Consider the following 19,810-nt stretch of genomic DNA (forward strand, 5'->3'; position numbering starts at 1 on the left):
AAAATACTTTTCTGATTGTAAAAACAAAAACAAACAAAAAAGAGTTTGCCTCACGTAATGGGAAAATTGGTAGTGGGGGTCTTCTTTAAAGAATTATACTCTTTCAAACAAAAATCCTATTAGAATAAAATAATCTTTTATTTAGGGGCTAGAGGTAACTAAGAGAGAAACACTTCTCCCAAGGGGAGATACTTTCAGAGACATGATTCTCTGAGATATCTATCTCTTCAAATAGGAGAAAGGCAAAAGTTTTTATAGATGGTAGATGGGGTGATCACCTGAGAATGGAATGTCCCTTATTAGGGGTGGGTTGGGAGAAGTTGTATGAGGGGTGGTTGTACTGATTTCTGGAGTTATCTCCCTTACTTCTCAAGGTGTGTCTATCCTTCAGTTTAGCTGACCAGTTTAAACTTTAATAGTTCTTTGACATGTCCCAACCCCATTACAACTCAATTTACACAAGACATAGGTAAGGGTGACTGGGGATGGCCCCAGTGCAGTGAGAGACCTAGGCCTTTTTAAGCTAAGGTCTTTCCTATAAGTCAGGTCGTCTGAGGCAACATCCATTTAAGTAATTAAAGGCTAGGTAAGACTGGTAGCCAAAGATGATCTAGTTTGCCTTCACAAAAAGAATCAATCTGGGAGGAGAAGACCCTCAGAGTTTTTGGCCTAAACAGAAATAATTGCTACTTAAATTAACTCTGAGCCATCAAAATCCAAACTAAGAGCAGGTGAGGCTTGAGTGGAACCTATTATTGGCCAATCAGTGAGAGTAAAAGTGATTTGGGTTTAAAAGCATAGTCAAGTACCTCCATTTGAATCACAATGGGCTTAATAAAGCCTGATTTTCTCTGAAGCACCATTATAAAAGGAAACTTCCAAACCTGACTTAGAAGCTGGAAAGTCAAACTACTGGAAGAAATACACCTGCAAATCTGCCCTAAAAACAAGGCCTGTTACAGGTGCTGCTAATAATTGACACTCCAGTTTAAGATAAGAAGATGTTGATTTGGGGATACATGTCTTTGAGTCTGAGTGGACTAAATTGGACAACTGTGAAGTGGGAAAGGGCAGACTCCTTTGACTCAGCATTCCCAGGAGGAAATGTTTAAAAATGAAGGCATATATGACTGGGGCATTTGGGATTTGTTGCCAGAAATGGGTTGGATCAAGGAAACTATGAAAAACCCACGTATATTATATAATATTATTAATTATCATAAATGTTTTAATTTTGCTGTACTGTTGTATTCATTGTTTCCCCAAATTGTATCTGCCCAAGGAAATGCCTGTGAGAAAACTTATATAAAGGTATTCAGAGAGAATATACAAGGATCCTGTTAAGGGCTAAAATTCTAGCTAAACTGTCTAAAATATCTAATGAGTGGTCGCCAATAAATTATAAGCTTTAGCAAGAGTTAGACTTTTAAGCATTTATTAAGGAGAATAAGAGTTTGGTAAAGAGAGAAGAAAAGGCCTAGATTCCTATCTATTAAAGGGAGGGCACATTTCTAGCTCCCCTCTCCACCAGTGTCCTCAGGAAAGAGAGCGAGAGTGAGCACCAATCTCTTCCTTCCTCCTCCCACTAGTCCGCGTCGCTTCCTGACGCCAAAGAAAAGACTCCTGGTCTTGTCCTCAAAGACCTTCGTTTCATGGGTGGAACTCTTCTACAGTAAGTCTCCATCAGGTGGCGTCATTCCAATCATTACAATCCACAAGAATGTGGTCCAAAACTCACATATGGGAACTGTGAAAAGAAATTTCTGGCTTAATTTTCTTTTTTTTTTTTTAATTTTTTTTTTTTTAGTGAGGCAATTGGGGTTAAGTGACTTGTCCAGGGTCACACAGCTAGTAAGTATTAAGTGTCTGAAGCCAGATTTGAACTCAGGTACTCCTGACTCCAGGGCGGTGCTCTATCCACTGAGCCATCCAGCTGCCCCTGGCTTAATTTTCTTACCATTATTTACTTAACATGAGGATGTCAATGTTGAAAGTGTCATAATTTATTCAATGTGTTTGATGTTCCTGAGGTTACTTCTATCATGTTTGGTTTTGCATGAGAAAAGTTAATAACAAAAAAAAGCTTTTATTTAGTGCCTTCAAGTTTACACAATGCTTTACAAATATTAATTCATTTTAGCCTTCCAACAACCCTATGTAGGACATACTATTGTTCCTATAGAGATACAGAAAGTGAGACACATAGAAGTTAAGTGACTTGCTAAAGGTTACACAGCTAGTATCTAAGGCAGAATTTGAACTCAGATCTTCCTAACTCCAAGTCTACCATTCTTACATTCACCTCCTAGCTGAACTGCCTTTAAAAGACTCTCCCACTGATTAAAAGAAAATTGCTTCTATTGTCAGTATTAAGCTCTACCTTTATTGTTAAGGGTGCTTTAAGCTTATTTTAGTAGTGGAAAGTCTCCTAGGACATTTGGGAGGGTGGGATAGAGATGAACCTGGCCACCAAGTAAGATAAGTACTGATGTAGTAGGAGTCATGTGGGTTTTATATGGGCACTTGGGCAGAGCTGCCATACTCATAGGGTATGATTGTTGCAGTGACCAACCATGCTTCAAGTGCACATAAAACATGTCACATAATATCCTGACACAGAGATAATGGACTATAAGTACAAAATAATATGGGACTAATGTGGATTAGATTTGCTGACAGGCTGATTTGTTACCAAGGAGGGTTTTTCTTTTAATTTGGGTAAGATTTAAGGAGGAAAGTGGGGTTAGTGATAGTGTTATTCCCACCCCTCCAAAAAAAAAATGAGAAAAGAAAGAAAAGGGTATACTGGAGCATTTTTAAAACATATAAAAAAGATGGATGCTCTCAAAGTGAGAGACATAAGTAGGATAGTTTTAAACTACTGTATTGATTTTTTTATGTGCTTTTAAAAAGTTATACAGAATCAAGTTTTGTGATTTCATGTAAAATTCTTTTTTTCTCCTTTGTCTATAAAAGTGTTCATTTTTATTCATGTAAGTCAATTTCAGAATAAAACAAAAAGTTAAAAGATAAGTGTAGTTCTAAATAATGCCTTTCCTCCCTGCCAAATAAAATCTCTTGATGGATGGATGGATAGATGAATGAAAAACATTTATTAAGTGTTTTCAATGTACCAGGTACCTTCCTAAGCAATGTAGATACAAATATTGCCTAACTCAAAAACTTACATTATAACAGGATGAGACAACCCAAATATAGGGAAATGGGGATCATGGAGAACTGTTTTGGGAGTGTTGATTTGATGAGTGTTTGCAGAGTGAATGTTGGAACATGGAGTGGAAGTTCTAGAGCAGTACATTCATGAAGCATGTTAGGTAGCTAGGTAGTAGTGGCATGGTGAGTCCAGATCCAGCCTAGATATGGTAAATGCTCATCAGTCTGCTTACCCAAGGTCTTTGGGATGGAGTTTGGAGTGTAAGGTCAAAGGTAGAAGCTAGAGCATGGGAGCATGGCCATAAAGCAGCTTTCAAGATTGTATCACCTCCAGCCTGAATTTCCTGGATATGTCTAGTCTAGACACTTTTTTGATATTTTGTTTTGTTTTGTTTTTGGTGGGGCAATGAGGATTAAGTGACTTGCCCAGGATCACACAGCTAGTGTCAAGTGTCTGAGGCCAAATTTGAACTCAGGTACTCCTGAATCCAGGGCTGGTGCTTTATCCACTGTGCCACCCAGCTGCCCCCGATATTTTTTTTAAAGGTCCCATTCTATTCCTTCATACATCCCATGTAGAACTAAGATCTCAGAGTCCATATGCTGTGCTTTCATTGCTGTTAACAGTGAAAATAGTTTTGCAAATAATGTCAAATCAGTTCTATTTTTCCTCAATTTGTTGTATTTCTTTTTTCTTTTTTTTAGTGAGGCAATTGGGGTTAAGTGACTTGCCCAGGGTCACACAGCTAGTAAGTGTTAAGTGTCTAAGGCCGGATTTGAACCCAGGTCCTCCTGACTCCAGGGCTGGCTGGTGTTCTATCCACTGTGCCACCTAGCTGCCCAATTTGTTGTATTTCTAAAAAGCTTTTTCTCTGAATACTCTTGGGAGGATGTGGCTTAGTAGGATCTTAGTAGAATCTGCAAACATGTTTTTTCCCACCAATGTTTTTCATTGTTTTCTGAAGTATTAAGGTTCATAAACATTTGTCATCTGTTGACATGTTATCTCACAAATGAACTTATATTCTAAGCTGATGTTTTCCTTGGCTTCCAACTAATTATGTTTGGCAAGGAAATCAAGTTTTAATGAATAAAGTTTCTGGGTTTTTTAAACCTCCTCATTATGGTAAATGCTTTATAATAGTTAAACTTTGCAGGATATATACACACTATCTTTGCCTTCTCCAACCACTGTCCTTTAAAAAAATATTGTTTATTCTGAACTTAAACATCAAAAAAGAGCATTTCCATGTGCACGAGCATTCTATATGAAACCACAAATCTCCATTCCAAATTGCTTCCTTTAAAATAGTGATACATTCAACAATTTACTTTCAAAACTATCTTATTTATCTGTGTTTCCTTTTGAATTATGTTCTAGTCTCTTCTGTGCATTTAAAACAAGATCTGCCTCTGACATGACTCCTTTCATCTCCTGCTGCTTGCACCCCCTGATGGAAGGCTTGGGTGACTCAACTGTCATTTGCATAATCACAAGAGAACTCCAAACTCCTGCTGCTAGCTTGATCTCCCAACTATGATAAAGAAAATCCCTGGCCCAAAGAGGAGTTTTTATACCCTGCCTTTGACTTCAGCCCTTCCATCTACTGTAGCAACTGTCCCTCAAGGGAAAAGGAAAGGGAGGTCAGGGGGGGAGTGGGACTTCCTGCTACTGATTGCAGGTTTGACTTCCATCTCCTTTGTGTGCCACTTCCTGACTAATTTCAGGAATTAAGAGAAGTAGAGAAAGGGGCCCTCCCCATCAGATCATGTGCTATTTCTTGTCTCCAGGAAATCTCCAGCCTCCTCTGGGAAGAGGAGTGGCATCTTCTACTCAATGGTAAACATTTTCATACTTGGTCATGCCCTATAACTACCAGTGATTCTGGACCCCTATATGTCACTATCCAAACTCCATTCCCCATCCCCCCACCACTCAGTTCTTTATCTCCATTCATCTAAACTCTCAACCCAAAGATCAAACCAAATGCCATCTCAGCCACCACATAAAGATGGTCATACCACTAACCAATTCTTTTCAAGAATGTCAACATCTTCTTCTCTGAACACAGATGCACTGACTTTCCACTTCTCTCTCTCTCTCTCTCTCTCTCTCTCTCTCTCTCTCTCTCTTGCAGGGCAATGAGGGTTAAGTGACTTGCCCAGGGTCACACAGCTAGTAAGTGTCAAGTATCTCAGGCCAGATTTGAACTCAGGTCCTCCTGAATCCAGGGCCAGTGCTTTATCCACTGCGCCACCTAGCTGCTCCCCTAATTTTCTTTTTATTCCATTACCAAACTCTACTATTTATCCACACTGTGATCCCCAGTCCCTCAGCTCCTCAGTTCTCTTTTGGACTATCTTCTCTGCACTTGCTACTTTCTCCTCTTTTCCCCATCTTGACACCTTGGTGAGCCAACCCAACTCTACACTGATTTCCTAGCCCCTTTATTGTATCATCTATTTTCCCTGCTCATACCTCAGAATTGGATTACTTCCACCATTGGCCACCTTCACTCCCTTTTTTTTGTGTGTGAGTCAATTGGGGTTAAGTGACTTGTCCAGGGTCACACAGCTAGTAAGTGTCAAGTGTCTGAGGTCACATTTGAACTCAGGTCCTCCTGAATCCAGGGCCAGTGCTCTATCCACTGCGCCACCTAGCTGCCCCACCACCTTTACCCCTACACACAAGCTGCTGAAAGAAGGCGGAGGAAGTTACAGTCATTCTGACTGGGTCCATTAAAAATTTATGTGATACTATCTCAACTAGACCCTCCCTGTTAGGAAAATGCACTACACTTCACTATCTCCCCTCTCCAAAGTGGCTCTTCCAAACATTTTCATCCTTTCCCAGACTTCCCATGGCAACCATTCCCCCATCCTCTTGAGAATTTTGCATCATATTTTACGGAAAAAATTGAGGACATTCACTATGAGCTCCCTCTTCTTCCCTCCCCATCTTGTATCATTTAGATAATTTTTGCCATTTTCTCCTCCTTAACTCCTTTCTCACAGGAAGAGATAGTCTCAACTCCTTATCACAATTAACCCTCTTACCTGCTCAAGCAATTGCATTTCATCCCATTTCCTCCAATAGATTGCCCCCTCTGACATTCCCACTTTTTCCCTTATTTTCAATCTGTCACTGTCCATTGGCTTTTTCTCTGTTGCCTGTAAATATGTCAGTGTCTTCTCCATCCTCAAAAAACCCTCACTTGATCCTTCCATCTCTTCTAACTATAATTCTGTATCTTTTCTTTACTTTACTTGAAAGTCCCATCTTCTTTCATCCTTTTCTTAACCTTTTATCATCCAGCTTTTGACCTCATCATTCCCCTGAAATGCCTCTCTCCAAAGTTACCAGTGATCTCTTAATTACCAAATCCCATGACTTTTACTCAATCTGCATTCTCCTGAACTTCCTGAAGCCTTTTACACTGTTGATCACTCTCTCTTCCTTGATATACTTTTTTTTTTTTCTCTTGGTTTTTGGGACAGTACTCACTCCTCGTTCTATTTCTATCTAGGCATCATCTTCAACTCCTTGCTGCTTTTCTCGTCCTGCCCTTACCTCCATTTCCAATATGTTGCCAAGGCCTGATTTCACCTTTGCAAAATTTCTTGAATACTCTCTCCTCTCCTCTTAGCCTGCCACCACTTTGGGGCAAGTCTTCATCATCTCATGATTGTGTAATTGCAATAGCCTCCTGGTGGGTCTGCCTGCCTCAAGCCTCTGTCCACTTTAATTCATTAAGCTATCAAAGTGATTTTCCTAAAGCATCATATCACTCTCCCACTCAATCAACTATAGTGGCTTCCTATCACTTCCAGGGTCAAATTAAAAAAAAAAATCTCTGTTTGGTTTTCAAAGCCCTTCATAGCCTAATGCTTTCCTATTTTATGGGGTTTTTTTTTACAACATATTCTTTGTTCTTTTGTTCAGTGACACTGGATTCCTTTGCTATTCTACAAACAACACACTCCATCTCTTGGTTCTGAACATTTTCTCAGGATGAAAATTTAGATGCTGGAATACACTCCCTCCTTCAACTGACTACTGACTGGTCTGGATTTTTTTGTTTCAACTAAAATCCCATCTTTTACAGGAAAACTTTTACAGGAAATTCCTCTTAATTTTAGTTACTTTCCTCTGTTAATTATTTCCTATGTACTTTTTTTTTTTTTTTGCGGGACAATGAAGAAGTGTCAAGTGTCTGAAATCATATTTGAACTCAGGTCCTCCTGAATCCAGGGCTGGTGCTTTATCCACTGTGCCACCTAGCTGCAACCATTTCCTATATGTCTTATATATTATAGCTTGTTTGCACATGTTTGTTGTCTCCCCCTTTATGAGGGTAGGACTGTCTTTTCCATCTTTTTGTATCCCCAGAGCTTAGCAAGTACAGTGCCTGTTATAAATTATGTACTTAATAAATGTTTTTTGACTGACCGAAATTAACTTTTTCTTTTTTTTTCTCTTTTGCTAAATTCATATCCACACACCAATTTACTTGGATCAAGAAAGGGGAAAAAAATAACCCAAAACAAATACTCATAGTCAAGCAAATTTAATCCAATACAATGACAATGCCAAAAAATATTTTGTAGTTCATTATCTCTGCACTTTCTGCTCATCATCTCTCTTTAAGGAGTTGGCCAGCAGGCTTCATCATAGACTCTCTGGAGACCTGATTGGTAAGTGCTTTGATGAGAGTTCTTAAGTATCAAAGTTATTTCTCTTTACCAATTAATTCTCCTTGTATAAACATTTTTCGTGGTTCTGCTCACTTTCTCTGCATCAGTTAATACTAAGCAGGATTCTCTAAAATAATCTCCTTCATCATTTCTTATAATACAATGATATTCTCTTACATTCAGATGCAATTTGTATGGTAATGCAGATGCAAGTTTTAGTTCTTTTCTATCATTTCCCTACCTACTTTTAATTTTCCTGTCAGAATCATTAGTTTCATCTAACTGATGACTATTTCCTCCTTGGTATTATTTTCTTTCTCAATTGTCCTATCCTTTTCAGTCCTAACCTTGTTCTCTCTGTGTGTATGTATGTGTGTGTGCATGTGCATGTGTACATATTTGTTCTACCCTTTATTGTCTGTTTCATATCAGAGTGTGGTTCATTTGACGTCTACTCATGATACCCTTTCCTCTCTATACATTTTTCTCATGAATCCCAGTTATGAGAATTAAGAAGTTGTACCCCATTCTTCCTGTTTTCTAAACTAGTTTACTTTTTCATTGAGTTTTCTACACTAATTTACACTTTAACTTTCTCTTCTCTTCCTTCTCTTAAAACTTTTAGAACAGTACCTCTCAGAGTATGGTTTCTAAAACCTTGGACTGAATGCAGATGCAGATATGAGAATCCAGCTGTCTTCTATTAAGCCAAACATTTAAAGGGATTTGCAAAACTATGTAAAATGATGCTACTTTTCTTATAATTTTTTTAAAAATTTGGAAAATATAGTTATTTTTCAAAATGTTGTTATGCTGCCATAAAATAGGTTTGTTATTTTTAGATTAATAAATAAATATTTTTTATTTATTAATTTTAATTTCTAATATTACAAATATTTGTAGATATAACCTACATAAACAAAAGTTCTTTGAGATCTTCAATAATTTTTAAGAGTGTAAAGGGGTCCTGATATCAAGTGAAAGCAATCCACTCCAGAGCCACTTTAAATTAAAAAAAAAAAACAACAAAAAACTTCCTCATTCTTAGAAGACATTTACTCAAATAAATGTAGCTAAGACTCTTTCCTCCTGTGTTTATATTTCAAAGTTCCTACTGAGTTCTAATCTGTTAAGGAGAAATACATTCCTCAAATGATAATTTTTTTAAAAAGTTAATAGGATTATATTGAGCTTTTCAGGGTAAATTATTCTTGGTTGTAAGCCTGTCTCTTCTGTCTTTTGGAACCTTGTATTCTAAAATCTCCTCTCTTTTACAGGACAAATTGCCAGATCTCATGTGATCCTGCCTTGTTATTTTGTAGTTGAACTGCTTCTTTCTAGATACTGTGATCGCTTAGAGAACTAAAATACCCAAATATCTAAAATGCAGTATTTAAATATGGACACTTTGGATTTGGCTTTGACATTCCTGGGACTTTTCATTTGGGGATTCCTTTTAAGAGGTTGGTGAATTTTTATTCTCTTTGCTTTGCTCTTTGGTCCTAATAGATACCTATTAAATCAGTTTTCATTTATAATTCCTTGAAATAGAGAATCTTGAATTCTTGAAATATAGCAGAAGTATAGGTATTTTTAAAAGTTGTATTTTTCAGGGAGTCCAATGATTCTCAAATTGTCTTCCCTTGACCTGTTTTCCAAGTCGGTTGTTTTTAATATTGGTATTTATTTCTTGCAGTCTTGTGGAGTCATTAATTTCTATGTCTATCATACTTTTCAATGGATTTCATTTCTCCAATAAGGTTTCCCACTTTTTTTTTGAAGCTACTATAGCAGTTTTCTTTTCAATTCTTTCATTAAGAGCTTTAATTAATTTCTTTTTTTAATCTCACTTCATTTCTTCTAGGTATTCTTATAGTTTTTGTGGAAAACTGTTTTGGGGGGATTTTCTACTTTCACTTGTTATGAAATTAGATTCATAATAATTCTTGATATTTGTGGATATTTTCTTTGCTTTACTAATCTCTCCCAATTCAGTTCCTGAATGGGGCTTGTTCCAGGACTCCAAATGGACAAGCCCTATGTCTTCCTCATCTTTTTATACCCTAGTGCAAGTAAATAGACATTTGGCATAATTTCATTGAGGCATTTACATTTTAAAATTTCATTAATCTACATTTTTTATCTATATTTTTTAAGATAAAATATTGAGATTGTCAAATAAAGTACTCTTCCTTTGAAATAGAAATGCATCCAAAGCATCTTTTTATGAAGAATGATTCACTTACCCAGAGATGCTCTGTGTGTGTGTGTGTGTGTGTGTGTGTGTGTGTGTGTGTGTGTGTATATGTGTGTGAAGCAAATTATCTGAGCTACACTTAGGCACATCCCCAACTCTCTACTTCTCAGTCTGCCTATTAATTTTCTTCCACCCTGTTCAAAAGCAGTGTAGACTATTTTCAGAACTTACCAAAATCATTTCTAAGATATGCTGGCTGAGTGACTGTGGGCAATGTACTTAACATTTCATTGCCCTATTTACTGATACTGTAACTTCTAAGTAAATTGCTGCTCTACGTTGGTGGAAGACATTTCCCCAGAAGAAATCCCCATGAAGAACAGGTCCAGACAAAAATATATATATGAAAATGAGAAGAATACAAAGTCTTGTGCTATGCACTATGAAAACAAAATTGTCTCTGCCCACTAGATGATTACAGTTTCCTCTGAAGTACAAAATGCAAAGAAACTGAGGTTGAGGGTGTGATGATAGCTTTTAAAAAAACCTCAATTTTATTTTCAGTTCTAAATTCTCTTCCTCTTTCTACTTCTAACTAATGCATTGAGAAGGCAAGAAAAACAAAACCTATTGCAAATATGTTGTCATGAAAAGCAAATTTCCACATTAGCAATATCTAAGAAAAAGGAAGAAGAAAAACGTTTCAATCTGGATTTAAGTCCATAATTTCTCTGTTTTGGGATGGATATCATATATCATCATGAGTCCTTTGAAATTGTGGTTGGTAATTATGTTGATAACAGTTCCTAAGTTTTTAAAAGTTGATAATCTTTACAATATTGCTTTTCTTGTACATAGATAGCATTCTTCTGGCTCAGTTCACTTCATTTTGCATCAGTTCATAGAAACTTTTCCTCTAAGTTCTACTTTGGCGGCATCCTACAAATTTTCTTATGTTGTCTTATTTGGTCATTATCCATAATGGAAATGTCATTCCTATGATTTGTCTTTTATCTACCCATTCTTTTTTTTTTTAACCTATCCATTGTTTAGGATTAAGTTATTTAATTTCCAATTAATTTTTAACATATACTTCTTTATTTAATATAATTTTATTGCATTAAATTCAGATAAAGAAGCATTTGATATGTCTGGTTTTTTGCATTTGTAAGATTTTTATGATTTAATACATGGTCAGTTTTTGTGAAGGTGCCATGTACAGCTAAGCATAGGTATACTCTTCTATAACCATTCAATATTCTCCAGAGGGTTATTTTATCAAACTTTTCTAAAATTCTACTCTTTTTCTTAACTTCTTTCTTTTTAATTTTTTAGTTAATTAACTTATGTCTGAGAGAAATAAATTAACATCTCCCACTATAATAGTGTTGTTATTTATTTCCTCTGATAACTCATTTACATTTTCCTTTAAGAATTAAGATGCTATGAAATTTAGTGCATATATGTTCAATATGGATATTAATTCATTTTTTATGGTGCCTTTTAGCAAAATGTAGTTATTCTTATTATCTCTTTTAATTAGGTCTATTTTTGCTTTTGGTTTGTATGAGATCATGATTGCTATCTTTTCAAAAGAAACATAATAGATTTTCATCCAGCTCCTTATTTTAGTTCTATATGTATTTTTCTGTTTCAAATGTGTTTCTTGTTAACTACACAATGCTGAATTCTGGTTTCTAATCCATTCTGCTATCTTTGCATTTTTTTAGGTAAATTCATACCATTTGCATTCATATTTTGCTTGCTAACTGCTTATTTCCCTCCATCCAATTCTCTTATGAGAGAATGTCCCCTCCACAAAGGTCTGTTTTGCTTCTGGCCACTGCTTCCCTTTGTTTCTGACCATTGTCTCCCTTAAACTACCTTCCCCTCTTATTCCCCTCCCTTCCCTCCTACTTTCCTGTTGTGTAAGGTGGATTTCTGTACTAAACTGGGTTTATGTGTATTTCTTCCTCTTTAAATCAGTTCAGATAAGTGTGAAGTTTAAGTGTTCCTCCCTCCCAACTTATACTGTCCCCCTCCATTTTCTGAGTTTCCTATTTATGTGATGCAATTTTCCCCATTTTTCCTTTCTCTTCCCCTCCTATTCCCATGCATTCCTCTTTCAACCCACTCCATTCTTCTTTTGAGATCATCTAAACATAATTGAATCACATCAAGGTTCTATGTCTAATTAATTATATTCCTTCAAAGACTCTTAACATTGAGGAAATTTTGAGGTGTATCATCTCCCCATACAAAAATGTAAGGAATTTAACCTAGTTTAGCTCCTTATGATTTTTCATGTTTAATTTTTTAATGCTTCATTTTAGTCCTGTGTTTATATGCCAAATTTTTTATTCAACTCTGGGGGAAGTTCACTAAACATCTGGAAAGTAATAAATATCATACTAAAAATACAAAATAATATTTGAGTATTGATTTAAGGTTTCCTAAAACAACTTGGAGGATTAACAGTGCAGGGGGCAGCTAGGTGGTGCAGTGGATAAAACACTGGCCCTGGATTCAGGAAGACCTGATTTCAAATTCAGCCTCAGACACTTGACACTTACTAGCTGTGTGACTCTGGGCAAGTCACTTAACCCTAATTGCCCCACCAAAAACACAAAACAAACAAACAAACAAAAAACCCACAAACTAAAAAAAAAAAAACCAGTACATATATGATTGACCCAGTTTTTCAGATAAGGAAATGGAAATTCAGAGAACTGAAATGAAATAAGTTATCTAGGGTCTCATGGCTAGAGCTAAAAACAAGGATTTGACCTCAAGTCTCTTTTTTTACTTTTTTAAAAATTAGTTTTCAGCATTCATTTTTATAAGATTTAGAGTTCCAAATTTTTCTTCTTCCCTCACTTTCCTCCCCACTCCACAAGATAGCAACCAATCTGATAAAGGTTATATATGTACAATCTACAAGTGCTCTTTTTTCTTTTTTTAGTCTGTGTTCAGTCAATATCAGTTCTTTCTCTGGAGGTGGATAGTATTCTTCATCATTAGCTCTTTGGGATTGTCTTGGATTATTGCACTGCTGAGAGTAGTTAAGTCATTCACAATTGCTCATAGAAAAATATTGCTGTCACTGTGCAGTGTCCTCCTGGTTCTGCTCACTTCACTATACATCAGTTTATATGAGTTTTTCCAGGTTTTTCTGAAATCATCCTTCTTGTCATGGCTCAAAGCACAATAATATTCCATTAAAATCATATACCACAGCCTGTTCAGTTAATCCCCAATTAATAGACATTCCTTTGATTTCTAATTCTTCGTTACCACAAAGAGTTGCTATAAATATTTTTTGTACAACTTTTTTCTCTTTTCTCTTTTTCACAATTACTATTGTTAACTGTTTCCCCCCATCCTATTCCCTTCCCCATGATATTTACTCTATTATCTATCTTCTTTCACTCTATCCCTCCTCAAAAGGGATTTGCTTCTAACTGCCCCCTCCCCCAAACTTCCCTCCCTTCTTTTGCCCCTACCTCCTTATCCCTTTCTCCACCTATTTTCCTGCAGGGTTAGATAGATTACTCCACCCAATTGAGTGTGTATGTTATTCTTTCCTTGATCTAATTCTGATAAAATTAAGGTCTTTGAGTCAATTCTGATGAGTGTTAGGCTCATTTACTGCCCAGCTTAAATAGATCACGCCACCCAATTCAGTATGTATGTTAATCCTTCCTTGAGCCAACTCTGATGAGATTAAGGTCTTTGAGCCTATTCTGATGAGTGTAAAGTTCATTTACTGCCCTGCTCCTTCCCCATCTCTTCCCCCCACTCCATAAGCCCTTTCTTGTTTCTTTCATGTGGGATTTTACCCCATTCTACCTCTCCCCTTCCTCCTCCCCCAGTGCATTCCTCTCACCCCTCAATTTTACCTTAAAGATGTCATCATGGGGCAGCTAGGTAACACAGTGGACAAAGTATCCACCCTGGACCCAGGAGGACCTGAGCCCAAATCCAGTCTTAGACACAAGGCATTCACCCACTGCCCAACCCCAGGCATGTCACCCAACTCCAACCACCCCACAAAAAGAGATAAACAAAAAAATAAATACTTTGCAGATATCTCTTCATAATCAATTCCCACCTGTGTCCTCTGTCTAAATTTATTTCTATCATCTGCTCTAATACTGAGAAAGTTCTTATGAGTTAGATGTATCATCTTCCCATGTAGGAATGTAAACAGTTTAACCTTTTAACATCCCTCTTGATTTGTTTTTCCTGTTTACCTTCTTATGGTTCTCTAGGGTCTTGTATTTGAATGTCAAATTTTCCATTCAGTTCAGGTCTTTTCATTATGAAAGTCCCATTTTTTCTTCTGAATGATTATATTCAGTTTTTCTGGATAGGTGATTCTTGGTTGTAATCCCAATTCCATGCCTTCCAATCCTTTGATGTAGAAGCTGCTAGGTCTTGTGCTATCCTGAATGGGGTTCCACAGTACTTGAATTCTTTCTTTTTGTCAGCTTGCAATATTTTCTCCTTAACCTGGGAACTCTGGAATTTGGCTATAATATTCCTAGGAGTTTTTCTTTCGGGATCTCTTTCAGGAGGTGATAGGTGTATTATTTCAATTTCTATTTTACCTTCTGCTTCTAGAATATCAGGGCAATTTTCCCTGACAATTTCCTGGAAGAAGATGTCTAAGATGACCTCAAGTTTCTTGACTCCAAGTACAGACCTCTTCCATCATATCACACTGATCCTTACTTTGTCAAGCTTGGATAGCTACTCTGCTTTCTCTAATTCATCTTCCTTCAATCATTGTCTTCCTTTTCCTTTAAGTGCCTAAATCAATATTATTTAAAGGTATTATATATGAATAATCAGTAACCATACTCTTAGCTCAGTTATGTCCAGACTAACAGAGAGATTAGGCATTTGCTATTTTAATATTTAACTTGTCTATTTCAACTCTATAGAGTGTTGTGAATTTCAACTTGTTACATGGAATTTTACTGGATCCAGAAGTTGGGCAAAAGATCAACATTCAATTATGCTCAGGGATTACAATTTGAGGTCACTATTGGCATTACTTGCAATTACAAATTTGGTATTTCATCAATAACAGAGTCTAAATAGCTTTGGGACACAAAGAAGTCCATTGCCCCTTGAATCAAGACTTTTCATCTATCAGTCATCTGTCCTGTTAATAAAAGTAATGCTTTCCTTTACAGATTGAATGTGTTCTTTGTTTGTCTTACCTGTCACTAGATTGGTTTTTTTCTTTTCTTTTTTCCCCCTAGGTCAATGACTTGCTCAGGATCACGGAGAGAGTAAGTGTCAAGTGTCTAAGGCTGGATTTGAACTCAGGTGCTCCTGAATCCAGGGGGAGTGCTTTATCAACTATACCATCTAGCTGCCCTGCTGGATTGTTTTTTTAATCTATGAAAGTATCAGTGAAGAAACAATATATAGACCAATCTGAATATAATAATAATAATAATAATAATAATAATTTGTAGTTTTATAGAGAAATAATTTCAATAATATATATGTGAACCTTTGGGTGTGAGGAAAGAGAGATGAGACTGCATCAGTGATCTGGTGCTTAAAGAGACTTCAGAAGCCATCAAGTCTGACACACTCATTTTACAGATAAGGAAACTGAGGCTCCAGAAAATTTTGTCCAAAGTCTCACAACTTATATGGTATTAGAAAAATGGAGATGACCAAATGTGCCATTTTGCCCAAAGGGAAAGGTGAATCTCTCATCTCTAGATCACTGAGAGAGTTATGGGGAATAGGGCAATGACCACATGTTAAATCCCTGAGATCTCATAAAGCATTTCAGCAACTGTCCCTTCTGATCCTTTATTTCATAGAACACAATCTGCCATACTGTCCTCTTCTTGACCAAGACTGGCTAGTCTTACACTGAAGTTGTACTTAGATACTGGTTTTCTCTTTCAATGGTAACCCACCCCTTAAAGCTCCTCTCCTTTCTTTTCCAGTGCAGGAATTTTGGAAGCTTTCTTCTGAAATGGCTTGTTGTCCCATATAAGGAATGCCACACATTTAATCTGCTCTCCTCTGCTGCCCAGATTCTCCTTTCCTCCAGCTTTTCTACGATCCTTTCTTCTGATTTGTTCTGTCTCTACTTTCTTCTTTGTCTCTCTTCTTTTTACCATCAGTGTATTTTTTGTTCTTTATTTGGATTCTTTTCTCTTTCCAACACCAAGACAATTCCATTATCTTTAGTATTTCTTTGACTGGCAAATTGTGCAATTACTGTGCTTACCAGGACATGGGGTTTTGTAAACCTCAAACTCCATTTTTAAAAAATCCAATTATTCAAAGATTTTGAATTGTCTGGCTTTTGGAGAAATGCCATGTTTTTCTCATTAATTGTTAACTACAAAAAGTGAGTGATTATATGGCTTATTAGGAAGTAAACTAGTCCTAGTCACCAAATTATATTATCTCAGAGGTAAAGGGGAGTATAGAAGGCATCTCGTCTGACCCATACTAGAACAGAATCACTTTTACAATATACTCAACAAGGCTGTGTCATCCAGTCTTTGTATGATTTCTAGTGGTGGTGGTAGAGAAGAGGAATGGAAATATGATGAGGTTCACTACTTACCAAGATAGACCATATTTTCTTTTAAAGAGCTCTAATATTTATGGTGTTTTCCTTTCCATCAAACCTAAAGTGTCCTCTTTGCAACTTCTGCTCATGAGGTCATAGTTTCCTGAGTTCCAGTTGCATATCGCCAACTAATTAGCTATTGACATTTTGAAGTGAATTTCCTTTAGTCATCTCTACATGTCTACAATAAAAGTCATAATCTTTTTTCCATAACCCACCCCTCTTCTGAACTCCCCTATTTTTCAAGGTGGGACATGGAAGAAGGAGAGAGGCATTTATTAAGTCCCTACATATTTTCACATTTGATCACCATTCTTTCAGGTACTCAGGTGTAGAAGTTCATCTTCATCCATACACTACTCCCTCTCCCTGCATGAGATTTTCCCCACCCCTTAGATGAAAATGATTTAATGGTGGCACTAATCAGTTTATAGACTACAAACTGTGATTTTTAAAATATTTAGGTATTCTTTAGTAGCTTAAGCAAATAATAATGAAGTAAGATAGATACTGATAGAGCAAATACAGATGTTATATTCTCAACTTGTTTAGACTCCATCTATCTGATGTCCAATTGTGGTTAGGTATAGCTACCAATAAGATTAAAGGTCAAATACCAAAAATAGTAACTTCTGAGCTGAAAAGGATCAATCAGAGCTAGGGAGAGGTTGGGAAGTCACACTTAAAGCAATTTGGTGGAAAGCCTTGACAATAGAAAACAACTCAGAAGAATGGGGCAAGAGAGGCTTTGTCTGAGATAGCAACGACACATTCCAATAGATTGTTTCCTATGTTATGAAACTGTTTCTTAGTAACAAAAGTAAAGTGTATAAAATGACAAGTCACTATGTTGACATAAGACTGGTGGTTTCTTCTCTTTATTCCATACTTATTATATATATACCACTTGGATTGTGTTAAATTATGGGAGGAGTCATTGTGTATAAATATCCTTGGGTCCTAGACTTGAGACTGGCTTTATTGTGAGGTAGGATCCCTCTCTCAATAAACCTATTTTTCTTTTGACTTGGAGACTTTGGTTTTTTTCTTCATCTAACAATGTGACTTAGAAATTTTTACAACACCTGAAAATTATGAGATGTTGTTGATTCTGTGTAAGCTACATCTCCCATATCCATCCCATTCTAAAGAAGGGACACCATCCTAGGTCAGGCCCTCATCACCACTCACCTAGATAACTGCAATAGCCTTCTCATTTACCTCCCCACCTCTAGTCTCTCCCTTCTGGAATCAGCTGCCATTATTATATATTCCTCAAGCACAGCTAACTTCCTCTGTGATCTTTAAGCAAGTCAATAAGGTTCTCTGGGCCACACCTCTGGAGAAATGAAAGGATCTCTTCCAGCTCTCCTATGATTGATGGAATTTAAGGTTAACTGGTACTGTTCAACTCCAACATTATTTATCAGTAGACCAAGTAAACCCATGCCTGAAGGAAGGGCACCGAGAAAGTCTACCTTCCCTTGCCTCTCCCACTTCTTCTTCTTTTGTTTTTTGGTGAGGAAGTTGGGGTTAAGCGACTTGCCCAGGGTCACACAGCTAGTGAGTGTTAAGTGTCTGAAGCCGGATTTGAACTCAGGTCCTCCTGACTCCAGGGCTGGTGCTCTATCCACTGAGCCACCTGGCTTCTCTGCCTCTCCCACTTCTTCCCCCCTCATAAAAACCTCTTTCATCAACCTCATTCTGCAAAAGAGTTCAATATTCCATTGATCAACATTCCTTCTTTTGTGCTAAGATCCTGAGTCTCCAGCAAACTCCTACTGGTGTGGAATGGACTTAGGGAGGCAACACAGGTCCCCAACATTACTAAATGTCTAGAGGGGAAAGAGCATGGCAGAAGAAAACATCTGATCATGTCACTGGATTGTTACATAAGCTCTAGAGGCCCTCTGTTACCCTTGGAGACTTTCCCAAGTGGGCTCAGACCTTCATTTCCAGGCTTTTATACAAAGCTGGCCTTTTTGTATTATATACTTCAGCCTGGCTAGAATGTAAAAAACAAACACGCAAACAAAAACCATATGGGGGGTTTTATTTGCATTTACCTTATTAGTAATTTGGAGCATTAAGTTATATGGTTGTTAATGTTTTGCAATCCTGCTTTTGAGAACTCTTTGTTCATATCTGTTACAGTCATTATTTTTTATAGCACAACAATATTCCACTACATTCATTTACCATGCATAATCTGTTTGGCCTTTCATCATCATTATTGTTGTTATTGTTCCTATTATTAATTAATTAGCATATGGCCTGGTACATAGGAGGTGCTTAATAAATGTTTACTGACTTATTGATGGACATCTACTTTATTTACAATTCTGTAGCATGACAAAAAGTGTTACTATAAACCTCCTCTATATGGAGATATTCTTATTATCAATAAAATTTGAGATATAAACTTCACAGTGAAAACTCTTGGTCAAAAATTGTGCTTTGACCATTTGTTTGCATCATTCCAAATTGCTTTCCAAAATGGACATATTAATTCACACCTCTATCAACAATGCATCAGTGTGCCTATCCTTTGACAGTAACTATTTGTATCTCTTGTCGTTTTTGCCAATTTCCTGGTTGTGAAGCAAAACCTCACTTTTTTATTTGCATTTATCTTACTAGTGATTTAGAGCATTAATTTCTATGGTTATTAATGTTTTGCAATTCTTTTGAGAACACTTTTCATAACTGTTGACTGCTTATCTTATCAGGGACGGGCTTTCACCATGATTATTTTCCACTCTTTCATCGTTATCATTTTCCACTTTGCAGTAGCACCCAATCCCCCAGCCCACCCCTCTTCCAAACCCTTTCCATATCTTGCTCTATGAACCATAATAAATGAAAAACCACCCTTACTTCTAGAAAGAGCATCCCAGCTGGTTCTCTTGCTATTGCAGTCATTTTCCCTGTGACTTCCCAGACCAAAACACTGTCAGTCTGGTGTTAGGTACATATTATTAAATGGGTTTCAAAGGCCTGAGATGAAGAAAGAACCCCCAAACTGGGAAGTGGATATGAATGTTCATTTGATATCAAAATGGTGGCAAGTTGGAATTGCTCATATCCAGAGAGGGTGCCTCCCCAGTTTCTTGAAGAAGAGTCATTTT

The sequence above is a fragment of the Dromiciops gliroides genome, chromosome 6 (genome assembly GCF_019393635.1).
Source record: "Dromiciops gliroides isolate mDroGli1 chromosome 6, mDroGli1.pri, whole genome shotgun sequence".
NCBI classification, from domain to species: Eukaryota; Metazoa; Chordata; class Mammalia; order Microbiotheria; family Microbiotheriidae; genus Dromiciops; species Dromiciops gliroides.